The sequence below is a fragment of the Haliotis cracherodii genome, unplaced genomic scaffold (assembly GCF_022045235.1).
Source record: "Haliotis cracherodii isolate W230 unplaced genomic scaffold, xgHalCrac1.p SCAF_22, whole genome shotgun sequence".
NCBI lineage: Eukaryota > Metazoa > Mollusca > Gastropoda > Lepetellida > Haliotidae > Haliotis > Haliotis cracherodii.
The window spans coordinates 11,806,159-11,818,623 of NW_027266278.1; the positions used below are offsets into that span (position 1 = coordinate 11,806,159).

Sequence of the window (12,465 nt, forward strand, 5' to 3'; positions counted from 1 at the left end):
CTATTTACGCCATTATTTCAAATTAGAATGAGAGCACATCAGGAAAGCATGGTACTTTAATATACGTATCTTGTTAACCCAATATTCTTTTTTAAGTAAGAGCAGCATGTATATCGAGAGTATAGGTTTGGTGCGTGACTTATCACACAGTACTTTCAGAAAGTGTGCATATTCTGTTTATCGGTAATAAATAACATAAGACGATTCATACGGGTAAATACGATTTACTTCAGAACTAGTATAGATTATTTAAGGTTAGGGGGAAATGTATGTAATTAACAGAACTTTGGCCGGGTTTGAAGGATTTGGGTCCTGGCTTGGGCTTTGTGTTGGACGTGTAGACGGCATTTCCAGGTTTGACGTATCAATGACAAAAATGATGTCAGATGCAATTTTCTGCCTTTTCGGGTGAACAATTTGCTTGCCTTTGGATGTGTTTGTGGCGGGTGCCACTAGTGGATCGGAATGAGCTCGCGTTTTTGCGAGCATCCAATGTCATCATTTATTATGATGAATCATGAAACATGCTCCTGATGTTGTCGCAATGGTGCAGTTGGCGCTACTTTTGGCAAGGGTTTCTCATGATTATGGAAATGCTTATGTCGCTTTTGTTGACCGATAAACATGAAAAGATATAATGTTAGTGTATATGGTCATGTAATTAAGAAACAAACGACGAGTGGGAGTTGTTTATTGTACGATAAACAACGACCGAGACTCGTTTATTTCTATATGAGATATCAACATTACGTACAGCCTCTTTTAGGGTGTTAAATTAGGAAAAAATACACGCTTTACAATATTTACCCGTACTTAAATAATGATGCCTTGAATAGAATCCGACAGCGGCCATGCTAGATAAATCCATTTTAGGATTTGAGTTTGGTCCCACATATCGTCACAATTTTCTCGTCAATCATCTGTACCTTTTCTCCCAATACCGATTGTCATATCACTCTCATTTTCGGATTCTCCAGCAACATTTATTGGGAACAACTCACTAGACACATACCTCTCAAAAATAAGGTCAAATTTACAAATTTTACTTTTCAAGTTGCGAGTGCATGTTCGAATCTCAATAAATGACGTCATGATAGAACAATGTTTTATCGTGAAATAAATATCGCTTCCTTCTTTGTTCTTTGTGATTTATCGCATAGCTATCTTATATCATCAAATGCCAATTTCTGATTGCTTTATCATGACGTATCCGTGTCATGTAGCAATAACATACACAAATATCGTTGACTTCGACGTTGAATAGTGTCATGAAATCTGATTATCCTCTTGTGTGCAATATTTCTGGTTGATAACATATTCTTACTTTAAGAATAGCGACTATACATTATTATATATCCCTTATCAGGTCTCTGTAACATTTGCAAAATGATACAAATATAAAAATACAACTGAACCTAAATGTAATGTTTTAATATCCTTACGTTGCTGAGTGCAGCATTTAACAACAAACAAACAAAACATAATATATTTAAGAATTATGTTAACAATTCCGATGCTAAAAATAATCTCACAATCTCCATATACCTCTTCTCTCTCTCTTTTTCTCTTTTTTTATAATAATCTGAAGGAATAATAATGGCAATACTATCATAATTATCATCATTATTTATGTTACTTATCCTCAAGTGAAGTAGTCCTTCACACTATACATTCAGTGAAGAAGCCCATGAACATATGAACTATGTAACATACATTCATGGAAATTAGATGAACAGTTGAAGTAAGCAAATGATATTATTCGGTCGAACGTCTATCAGCCATCTATTCTATTCATGAAGAACATTTCACGTGGGACCAACAGAGGGAATTATGACTATCGACTTGCTAATTATTTTTTATATTCATTCCAGCTCAAACGATCTATTGGCTTGATTTATTGTTATGGTATCCACAAAATAAGTAGGATCCGATTTTTTCCGTTTTTGTTGAAATAAAACTGATTAATATTTGCTGTTTACATATCAAAGTGTGCGAAATTGTTACAAAATGTTTGCCCACAGCAAGGCTACGTATCCCCAACATATTGTGCTAGGCACAGTATCACTGGACTGAGGGAGGGCGGTATTCCTCCTTGTGGGTCACCTGCTTGGCAATATGGTACAGGAAAACTGCAGGGGGTGAGGGCAGTTAAGTTGATGGTACAGACAGATAAGAGAGATCATTTTACAAATGTGAAACCTCAGTCCACAAAGGAAGAGGCGAAAGCTGAAACTTGGTGAGGTTTACCGAACAAAGGCAGTTATTTCTAGTTTCTTACTGACTCTCGAAGATACATTTAATAAAACAATTAATGCGTGTGTGTGTGTGTGTGTGTGTGTGTGTGTGTGTGTGTGTGTGTGTGTGTGTGTGTGTGTGTGTGTGTGTGTGTGTGTGAGGTAGAAGAAGAATTGTACACCATAAAAATGGCTACGTATGTAGTTGGGGTAGATATGTTGAATGCCCGGCCAGTATGACCTTTGAGTCACTACAGTTTCAGTCATTAAAATGCGTAAAACAGTATTTGAGTGAAAGAAAACACTATAAGTGAGTGAAACAAAAGACCTCAGTACAGGCACACCCAGTCCCCCAACCCCAAGTCTGCATGTATCAATACTCATACCTGCCACATCCTCAACCACTTAACTTACTCACACAATCATCTGACAACATGTTCGCCAACCCTCGTATCACAACGCATGCACGCACGCACGCCCGCACGCCCGCACGCACGCACGCACGCACAAACACACACACATCACATTCTTCTTTCCCCACCATTATGTCTACGTCAGCCATCATGGATCCATGCGCATGCTTTCATACATAATCCATCCTCCCACCATTCCCCAACATCCATCGAACTATAACTATATCCGCCCTCATGTATCGGTATTCGTGCTTTCATACATACATACACACCCCTACCATTCCCCTACATCCATCGCAGTATAACTATGACTATAACCGCCTTCGTGCATCCGCACTTATGTTCACCTTGCATTGCATATGCATCGAATTACACGTTTAACATATCGTAAATATTTTACAATATGTATATATTATATATCAGCAAACAGAGATTATTATAACGCAATAGATTTCATCCGTCAAAACATCACAGAAAGAGGGGCAGCCTGGAATTTTACAATGGCATCTGAATGCACTAAGAAGTTCAACTGGTCAGGAGGTGAGAGTTGCGGAAGATTACGGTAAACTTCAGTTACAGATCTCCATTACGAATATCTAAAGTATGAATAAAGATCACAGCTTGCTATGACGTGTACTTCATGCCGGCAGAATTAGCAATGTCCTTAGCTCTAAATTGTATGTCTAAATGCTTATGTAGACAAAGACCCAAATGTATATAGGCATGACCATATTATATTCTACGCAAATATCACCACATTTAAAAACAAAGCTAGATTGAGTCTTTGAAGGGCATTAAGAACTGATACACACAAGGAAAACTATTTATGGATGTCAACGGAGGAACACTGCGTTTCGGAATATATACTTTCTCCTTCATCAGGTGCATATTATTAAATGCTATGAGGCAGAGAACATATATTTGTACCTGTAAGAACAACAAAAGTAAAAAGATAGCAAAGAAGGGAACGCAACAAGGGAAGCCAACAGATAACTGGCATGGCGCTGATTACACCGCCTCCCGTTTGCCCATTTTCCATTTCCCATTACCAATCATTCATAAGTTAAGTTTTGGCTTTAATTTGTCCATTGATAATCAACCATCAACGTCTATTATTTCCACCCTAAAAATATGTAGTTTACTAAGAAAGTGGTATCCAAATATAATGTGTGTTACTGTTGACCACTTTCTTAAAGGCATTGTTGGTTCAAAGCTTTCGGTCATAGAAGCCGTGCCATTTTTCTCTTGTCAGAGGAGTACACAAAGTATACGTCATCTGGACTAACATTTTTGGTTCGATGGCTGGGTTAGATCGCCAACTTTGTGTTCTGGCGATTGGGTGCCTCACTCACAGTGTGGGTTCAAATCCCGGACGGGACTCAACCCAAGAAAGTACGAGAATCTGTACTTTACTCAGAAAGTGTTATCCCAATTATAACATTTGTTGTCAAGAAAACACAATAAATGTATATTCGGCTTTGGATGGGTAATGATATCACAGACATATACGGATATTGATGATGACTTGGAGGAGCTTCGTAACGCACGTCTTCTCAATTCAGGGATTGGTAAATCCAAATATGTGTGTGCGCGTGCGTGCGTGCGTGCGTGCGTGCGTAAATATGGGCCTGTTGGATGTTACATAAAACATTCATCTTGAGCGGGATGGTAGTTCGAGTTGGATTAGCATGTTAACTATATGATCTTCTTTAGGCAGAGAATGCCGCGCATGAATGTATTGATGAAATTCCTAGGTACATGGGGCCTTTTCGTCCCCAGGAATACCCACAGTGGAGACTTCAATGGGGATAGGGTGTACACAATGTGCTACCTGGTAGATTGTGTGTCATCAGACCGGACAACGTTGGTCTTTGACTGATTGTGGCGTAAAACACACTTATTCATTTACTTATATCGGAAATTGAATGTTCATCTTAATTGTTATTGTTGAACATGTAATATATTTTTAAAGAAATAAAACAGTGACATAATAACTACAACTTTATGTGAGCGCGAGAAGCTTTTTTGGAATGAGATGAATAAGTCTTATAAAGTTTAAGCTTCTTCACAACCGTGTAACTCTGAATTGACTTTATTGGGTAATCAAAAAAGAGATAGGACCTAAAAGAGCCAAATTTCATACGATTTCACTTGTCCGCCATCCTGAATGCAAAGGCGAAAACATTTCAGCGCGTTTGAAGCCACTGAGAATGCCCCCTGCAGTATTGGACGAACATTCTGCGGTGGCGCGGCTGAGTTGACCAGAGGCTATCAGCAGTGTTTCCTGTCGAGGTTATTTAGGTCAGTTGTTTGTGTGTGTGTGTGTGTGTGTGTGTGTGTGTGTGTGTATGTGTGTGTGTGTGTGTGTGTGTGTGTGTGTGTGTGTGTGTGTGTGTGTGTGCGTGCGTGTTTGCGTGCGTGCGTGCGTGTGGGGGGGTGGGGGCGGGGGGGGGGGGGGGGTGAGATTGGGGGGATAGATGATAGATTTAGCAACATATAAGGTCATCTTGAGTGGGAGGGTTCGCAGATGGATTAGCATATGAACTATGATTCTCTTAAGGCAGAAAATGAGGATCCACGATGTTCGACCTGGTAGAAGTGTGTTATCAAACCTCACATCATTGGTTTTTTGACTGACTGTAGCGTCAAAACAAACTCATTCATTTACTTGAACTGAATGTTCATCTTAACTGTTATGGATAGTCACGGAGCCATGATCCAGAGAACAGGGTGTCATTAGATAGAAATAAACTAAGTAATCATAGGATTACCAGAAAAACGGGGTTTTACACAAAAGACAATAAACTTCGCTCATTAACACCAGAGTAAGTCAGTACAAGATTGAAAACTGCCCCATAATTATGTATGACATGCTTGTCGGGTATTGCTACATATATATGTGAAAACAAAGTTATTAAAATGAAGAGCAAAACTGATGAAAGTTAACAATAAACGTGTATACGTGTTATATCGTCACTGCAAAAATAATGATTGTTTGTCTTTAGTATTAACATTCAAATACGTTATATCTGTATTAGCGATATTGTCTTTGTTCCATTGGTGAGTCAGCGTTAGCCGTACTATCTCGTAGTATAATTGAATTTCTGAAGACATCACGATACAGTTTTTACGATGCATCACGTCTGCACTAGCGCTTGATAACAGCCTTGTGTTTGGGTGTTTCAGTGGTTTAAATCGCTGCTCTTGATATTGTTGATTAAACTTTGATACTATGAACAATATAATGTTATGTGAGAGGTTGACATTAGAACGGTAACATACTAATAGTATATAGGATGACATAAACAGAACAATGAGAAATTCGTCCAGATTAGTGTATAGGCAACATTTAATAATTAAAATAATTACATTCAACAACTCCCCTTTTAAGTCCATTTTCCTGACTTATATGTAAATGCAAGAACAATCGGCCGGAATACAATGTATAGTTCTTGTCCACTTCCATATGACTATAGAGCATACAATAAGCTATCGGGTCCCGTTTAGATCGGTTTGGGTGGCAGCCTAGATAGCCATAGAATAGTTTCATCTTGGAATCTCCCATATCACTGGGGATCCTCTTCAATTTAAATGGAGTTACTCGTTACGATCCCGAACCTTCACGTGACTGTGTTTATGAAACATTGTCAAATAGTGGTGACATTAAATCTAGGAAACAATACGCGAAATCGCGCATGCACAGAACGGAAAATTTGGTCAAGGCATTAAGTAATCCGCATGCGCAGAACGATTGATTTCAGTACTTCCGCTAAGCGCTTCGAGTGCAGCGTCAAACGCGGGCCTGTAATCTAACACGCGGGGACTGACCAATGAAATCTGAGAAGTAGAAACACCGGTAGACGCTGTTGCTTGATTGACAATGTCAATCAAGAAAGGGAGGAGCTTAACGCTATCGTTCTCTCCCAGTAAATTCCGATGTCAAATAACGACGTTATTTGGACGGAAAAACGATGGTTTGAAAACGTCCAAATAACGTCGTTTTTCCGTCCAATGACCATGTACGGAAAAAAACGACGTTTTCGTGTTTGCAGTGCAACACAGAACAAAATTATCATATTATAGGTGATACGTACACACAGTGTATGAATGATTTGGGGGGTGAAAGGCTACACAAATCGAAAAATGTAAAGGATGGAGACTTTTCTTCAGGCACATACAGTAAAATATCGTGTCTGGAAACCTCACCTTCAATGTACTGTTGTGGGCGTCTACACACATACACAAAAAACAACAACATAACACACGAACACAGATGAATCCGGATTGATCTAAGGATGTAGTGAAATATTAACGGTCATAACCTTACGTGATGTGCTGTAAGAATGGTAAAAGCCCCGTTTGCTTATCAATATTGTCAGAATTAGTAACAGCTCAAACGTAAACCATATTCTTAGCAGAACTATTAGAGAATATAAAACGTCAACGCCAGACAATAATCAGTCTCGCTTATCCATTCCATTGGGCAGCAAAGGCGGCATTGTCTAAAAGTCGGGCCGGGCAAAGACGGGCCAAAGTGTTATTGGCTAATTACTTCATTATCGGCGATCATACCTACATATTACTGATGAAACATACACACATGACATTACTAAACAATCACCAACCAAAAACGTGCACCATAATTAAGTATTTCGGAGTAAGTCACTTGAAAACCAGAAAGTGGAGCTGTGTGAAAGCCTCACTGATCAAGGTAACATGTAAAAGAGCAATCGTTAAACGAAATAAGATTTTAAACGTATCAAATACTTCTAGCTATCGTGATACAGATTTCCATCTGTCGGCATAGCGTTTATATTGATAGGAACGTACTATATCTAAGTAAATACCACTTTATAATGTCACTGTTCATCGTATTTAAAGCAGACACGTTGGTTTAAGTAGACCTCTTCTCCCCATACTCTCAACAGTCTCACAAGTGTTCGGTCCGACTTGGCCCGGGCTGTCAAAATCAACTTACACCTCACAGATGTAACACGAAATGTATTCACACCAATAGATTGGTATTAAATCTACCTAAATACCACTTTATAGTGTCTCAGATCGCGGCATTTAAAGAAAACAAGGTGCTCAAAGTGAAGACCTTTTCCCTCTCCGTTCTCAACATACTCTCTATCAGAAGTGTTTGGCTTGTGCTCGGTCCGACTTGACCCGCGCTCTCAAAATCAACTTTAAACACACAGATGTATCTTTAAATGTATTTACATCTATAGATCAGTATTATATCTACCTACATACCACTTTATAATGCCATAGTGTATCGCATTTAAAGAAAACGGAGCCATTAAAGTCAAACTTTTACTGTATTTACTTAAGTAAATCTCTGTCAGAAGTATCTACCTATATACCACTTTATAGGGTCTCAGATCGTGGCATTTAAAGAAAACAAGGTGATCAAAGTGAAGCCTTGCCTGCCACTCCGAGGATGGTCTCTGACTGCATTCGTCTGTTGCCAACGTTGCCATAAACACCAAATGGTGTTTCTGTTGACATTAAATTGTCTTGCAACATCACGTTGACTCGATCCAATAAGTCGGTGTTTTCACTGGGCATTAGATAAGACGCACGTCAGGTCTTACAAGACCTTGAATCACCCACCCTCTTCCATGGGTGCAACCAGTCTCCTAGAAAATGCTACCTCACGATGCTTCTCGAATCATCAGAGTTAGTGCCGGAAGTGAATCAACAAGTTCCTCACAGCGCAGCTCTATATACCGGGAGGGTACCGAGTGTGTACACAACTATGGGAGGTCACTCTATTTTAGTATATGAAGCAAAATGTCGAAGCATCGAACGTTAATTGCCACTTCCATGTACTACTGCTGAACTTAATGCAAATGTGAGAAGCTCACCTTACCAACCGAGGCAATGGTGTGTCCTGAATTGTAATTGATGTTGCTTAACAGTAATTATAACAAGTTTCTCAACTTTGACCCCATCTTTTGATTGGTATGAAATCTTATAGCTGACATGGGGACTCGAAGAGTCGATCGTCTCTCCCGCTCCCCTCGCCTTCACTAAACCGAATTTGATGTGATGTTCCTTACCGAATGAGGTTTGTGTTGAGGTTATCATGAACACGAACATTACACACCTTGAGAGAACACTCATCAGCTATTGCTGTTATATTCATACGCCACCCACATACAAATGACGTTGTTTTTTAATGTTGAATTTAGAGAACGTTCCAAATTTACGTGAGCGATAAAAAAATTAAGACACTCGTCCCGTCAGAAACCGTGTTATATTACCACTCATGTGCAGTCATTTTGTAATTGAATTAACTAATTCTGGTTGTATTTGAGAAGCTATGTATCAACACACTTGCAAGTTGGTGCATGTGTTGTTATTTCCGATAAGGAAATCCGTGTATACTGCAATAATAATTACAGGAGGAAGCACTTTTTCTTTGCATACATTCTGGAAACACACATTCAGACCCCAATATGCCCCAAGTTCCTTTGATGGTACTATGAAAATAGTACTATTCTATGAATATAAGCTTCCGCGGTGATGCGGCCGTCAAACCAGCTGTTTCAATCAGAGGGGGGTTATTGTGATTTAATAGCCTCTGATTGACTAAATCAGAATCGAGTAAATTCCAAATTCATGGTAGAATTTCTGATTACATGCAGTTTAATGACAAGTATATCCACTTTAGCTATAATTCAATGTAATGTACATGGAACCTTTTATTGAGTAAGTGTTGTTTTTCGCTCGCAATGTTCAATACAATACTCAGGTCACTTTTAAACAGGAACTTAATAAGTCAGTCATATTGTATCGGACTTCCTATATAAAGGGTATCATCTGTGATACATGTACAAGGCTACAACGACCAAGATAAACGCCAAGATATAATACATGTTCAGGGCCAACTGGAAGATGGCGACAGAGAGTAGAGTCGTCACCAACATGGCGCAGGAGATGATGAAGAGACGTGTGATGTTGCTGCCGTGCTTCATGATGGCCGACATTATCAGCCCGTTGAAGGCCTGGGGAGAGATGCAGTATTATTATTACGTATGTCACAATATACACAGTGAAATATACATTGTACAACGAATGAACGTGTTTTGCTGCCCGATTTGTTGCAAAACGTTAAATGGTATTGATGCTTATTAGGACTTTTCACTGAGACAAGTATATTTTTCTTAATCCAATATTTTAAGAGATGTGTCATTCGGCATGGAGGAGTGGATTCCACGTTAAATAAATATCAAATTAAATCACTATTTACAAGGAGTGTGATATAGACAGTTTCTGATAATGTTTGGATGTTATAAGTCGATAAGGATCAATATTAATGCCACTGGTTCTAAATCAAAATTCCGGGCATAAAATATTGCTCGCAAAACATACGATGTTTATCTTATACACCTGCTGTTACAATTAAGAAACTGTAAGAAAATGGAATGTGAGGTGGCCCAGTTGTTAAATTATTCGCGTGTAACCCGCGGATTCCATTCAACACAGTGTTACAATATATGAAGCTAATAGCGACACTAAAGTTAACTCAATTATTCATAACAATCATTCTGCAAATAGTGTCAAAGTTTGTTGCTGTTTTATTTGGCCACATACATTCACAGTATCGATTTCTCAAGTTCTGTTATTTCGAGTTATATCACGTCGTGTCAGCTGCATATGTAGAGGAAACCGAAGTACTTGGCACGGGTCTTAGAAGTTGGCCATTTTAGTGAAACTTTCGAGCATACGTATGCTGCTGACAAACCAAGGGTCATAACCTGGGATGAAGACTCACGATCCTAGTGTCCCTAAGGGATGCAACAACGCTCGCCACTTCGAATAAATTGGTTTTGAAAAGCTTCCTTCTTATCTTGATATCGAATGGTGACATTCTCTTATGAATATGAAGAACAACGTTTGTCTTCTACATGCAGTTAGGCAAAGACTCGCGTGTCATCACATTCAGAACACATGGTCTTTAGTCAATGTGAATAGAAATGGATTAGGATTTTAGGCCACTTTTACCTGCAATATCAATTGTCTCTCTGTAACAAAAACAAAATAATGATCGTAACACCAACTTCTCTGTGAGGCAGTTGAACACAGTACACAATCATGATATGTTTAATTCTATTATGGACTTATAATACATGTGGTCTTTTGTGCGATACAGTACATTGAGTGAGTTGGTGTGTCAACTTGATGCGAAGACCTTTGTTCTGGTGACGTCGTGTACGGGGATGGAACTGTCTACATATATGTATATACCATCCATATTAAGATTCCTGATCAGATGTTGCTCCTGTTACCAAACAAGGTGATAAAAAATCTACACTCGAGCCTTCCACCGAGTTGAAGAAGCTGCAGATAACCATGGACTACAACTGATGTCCGACACAATACAGGTACAGACAACTGTCCTATTATTTTAATAACCAGAAAGTGATTAGCAAGCCACATCCCAGCATCTTTGACATCGCCTGGCTCCTGTTGAGTTGAAGATGATTTAATACACTCCTGGCTGGCGGCTCCCACCAAAGAAGAAGTACCAGGACCTCCAAAGGAAAATCCTCGGCTTGACACACAGACTATCCAGGGGGGATATTGACATAATACTTTACCATGATAGGGCATCTCAAGGTGATAAATTATCCTGAATTTGTGTTATTGTTATCAATGTTGAATGATGCCCTTCAGAATGTCTACTTCGTGTGAACTCACCGAGCACACCTTCCACCTCTGCTGTTGTTAACGACTCTTTGAATTATCAGATCAGGGGGTTCAATTGTCACAAAGAGATAAGTTTGGTCAGCACTAAGCCATCATGCCGAAGTCAATATCGACAATACTAAAACTGAATCCAATATTCAAACAGTGTTAACATGTAATCCCTCTGACAACAGTGTTACATACATGTATCTATATGACGACTAAGGAGGGTCCGACCACCCCGTTTTGGGTGTTTGTTTTGCTTACCCCCTTCCTTGCCGCTCACTGCCTCCTGCAAGGCCCACACTCCCCCGTTCAGGATGATGCCGAATGTGTACAACAGGGTATTCTGAACATGGAGGGATGTCTGGACAAGCATTTGGAGAAAAGATTAATTAACGATGGAGTAAGCCCTGGCAAGATAGTCTCCTAGGAAGCCAGCGGTCAGTGCCTCACCTCATATTGTTTCTTTAATATGTATTCCGTGTAGACACCGGCGAGGCCTGATATCCAACAGTAGGCACACATCATGAGAAGCCCCGTAACTGTCAGGTGTATCTCTCCTGACCAGCCTTGTTCTGCATACCGCCATAGCTGGACAAAGAGACATAGATACATCAAAACATCAGGTCTCCTTTTGGTGTGCATGCCATCATACTAAGACAAAGATTGAAAGAGATATAGGACACATCAGGTCACCTCGTGATCTGCGTACCATCATACTCAGACAAAGAGAGATTCTGAAGATAAGAGGTAATGCCTTCCATATCGTCATATACAGCTAGACAGTGAAGGTGACACTTTACACATTAATGGTATTAGTAATGCATCCATTTGATGTGTCCTTCTTTGACGGTTGAATAGTGCAGCATTATTGGATTTTCATACACATTTATAAGTCCGCTTTTACAACCACTTTATCAAAGACATAGATCTTAAAACACATATTCTTAGTTAGGTGAATGTTGATGAACCTGTCTAAGATGCCGGATATGCTGAGAACTCCCAGGGATATCCACTGCACGCCTCTCAGCTTCCTGCATCAGCAAGTGAACTGTATTTTACTTATCAGCATTGGATTAGGTTGATAAGATCGCCAGCCCCAGATACTAGCTATACCA

At 39.5% G+C, this 12,465-nt stretch overlaps 1 pseudogene; it reads right to left on the minus strand.

The window, feature by feature from the left end:
- Nucleotides 1-9,471: 9,471 nt before the first annotated feature.
- The window catches only part of LOC139471487 (probable UDP-sugar transporter protein SLC35A4), an 84,730-nt pseudogene continuing 81,736 nt past the window's right edge, over nucleotides 9,472-12,465 (minus strand).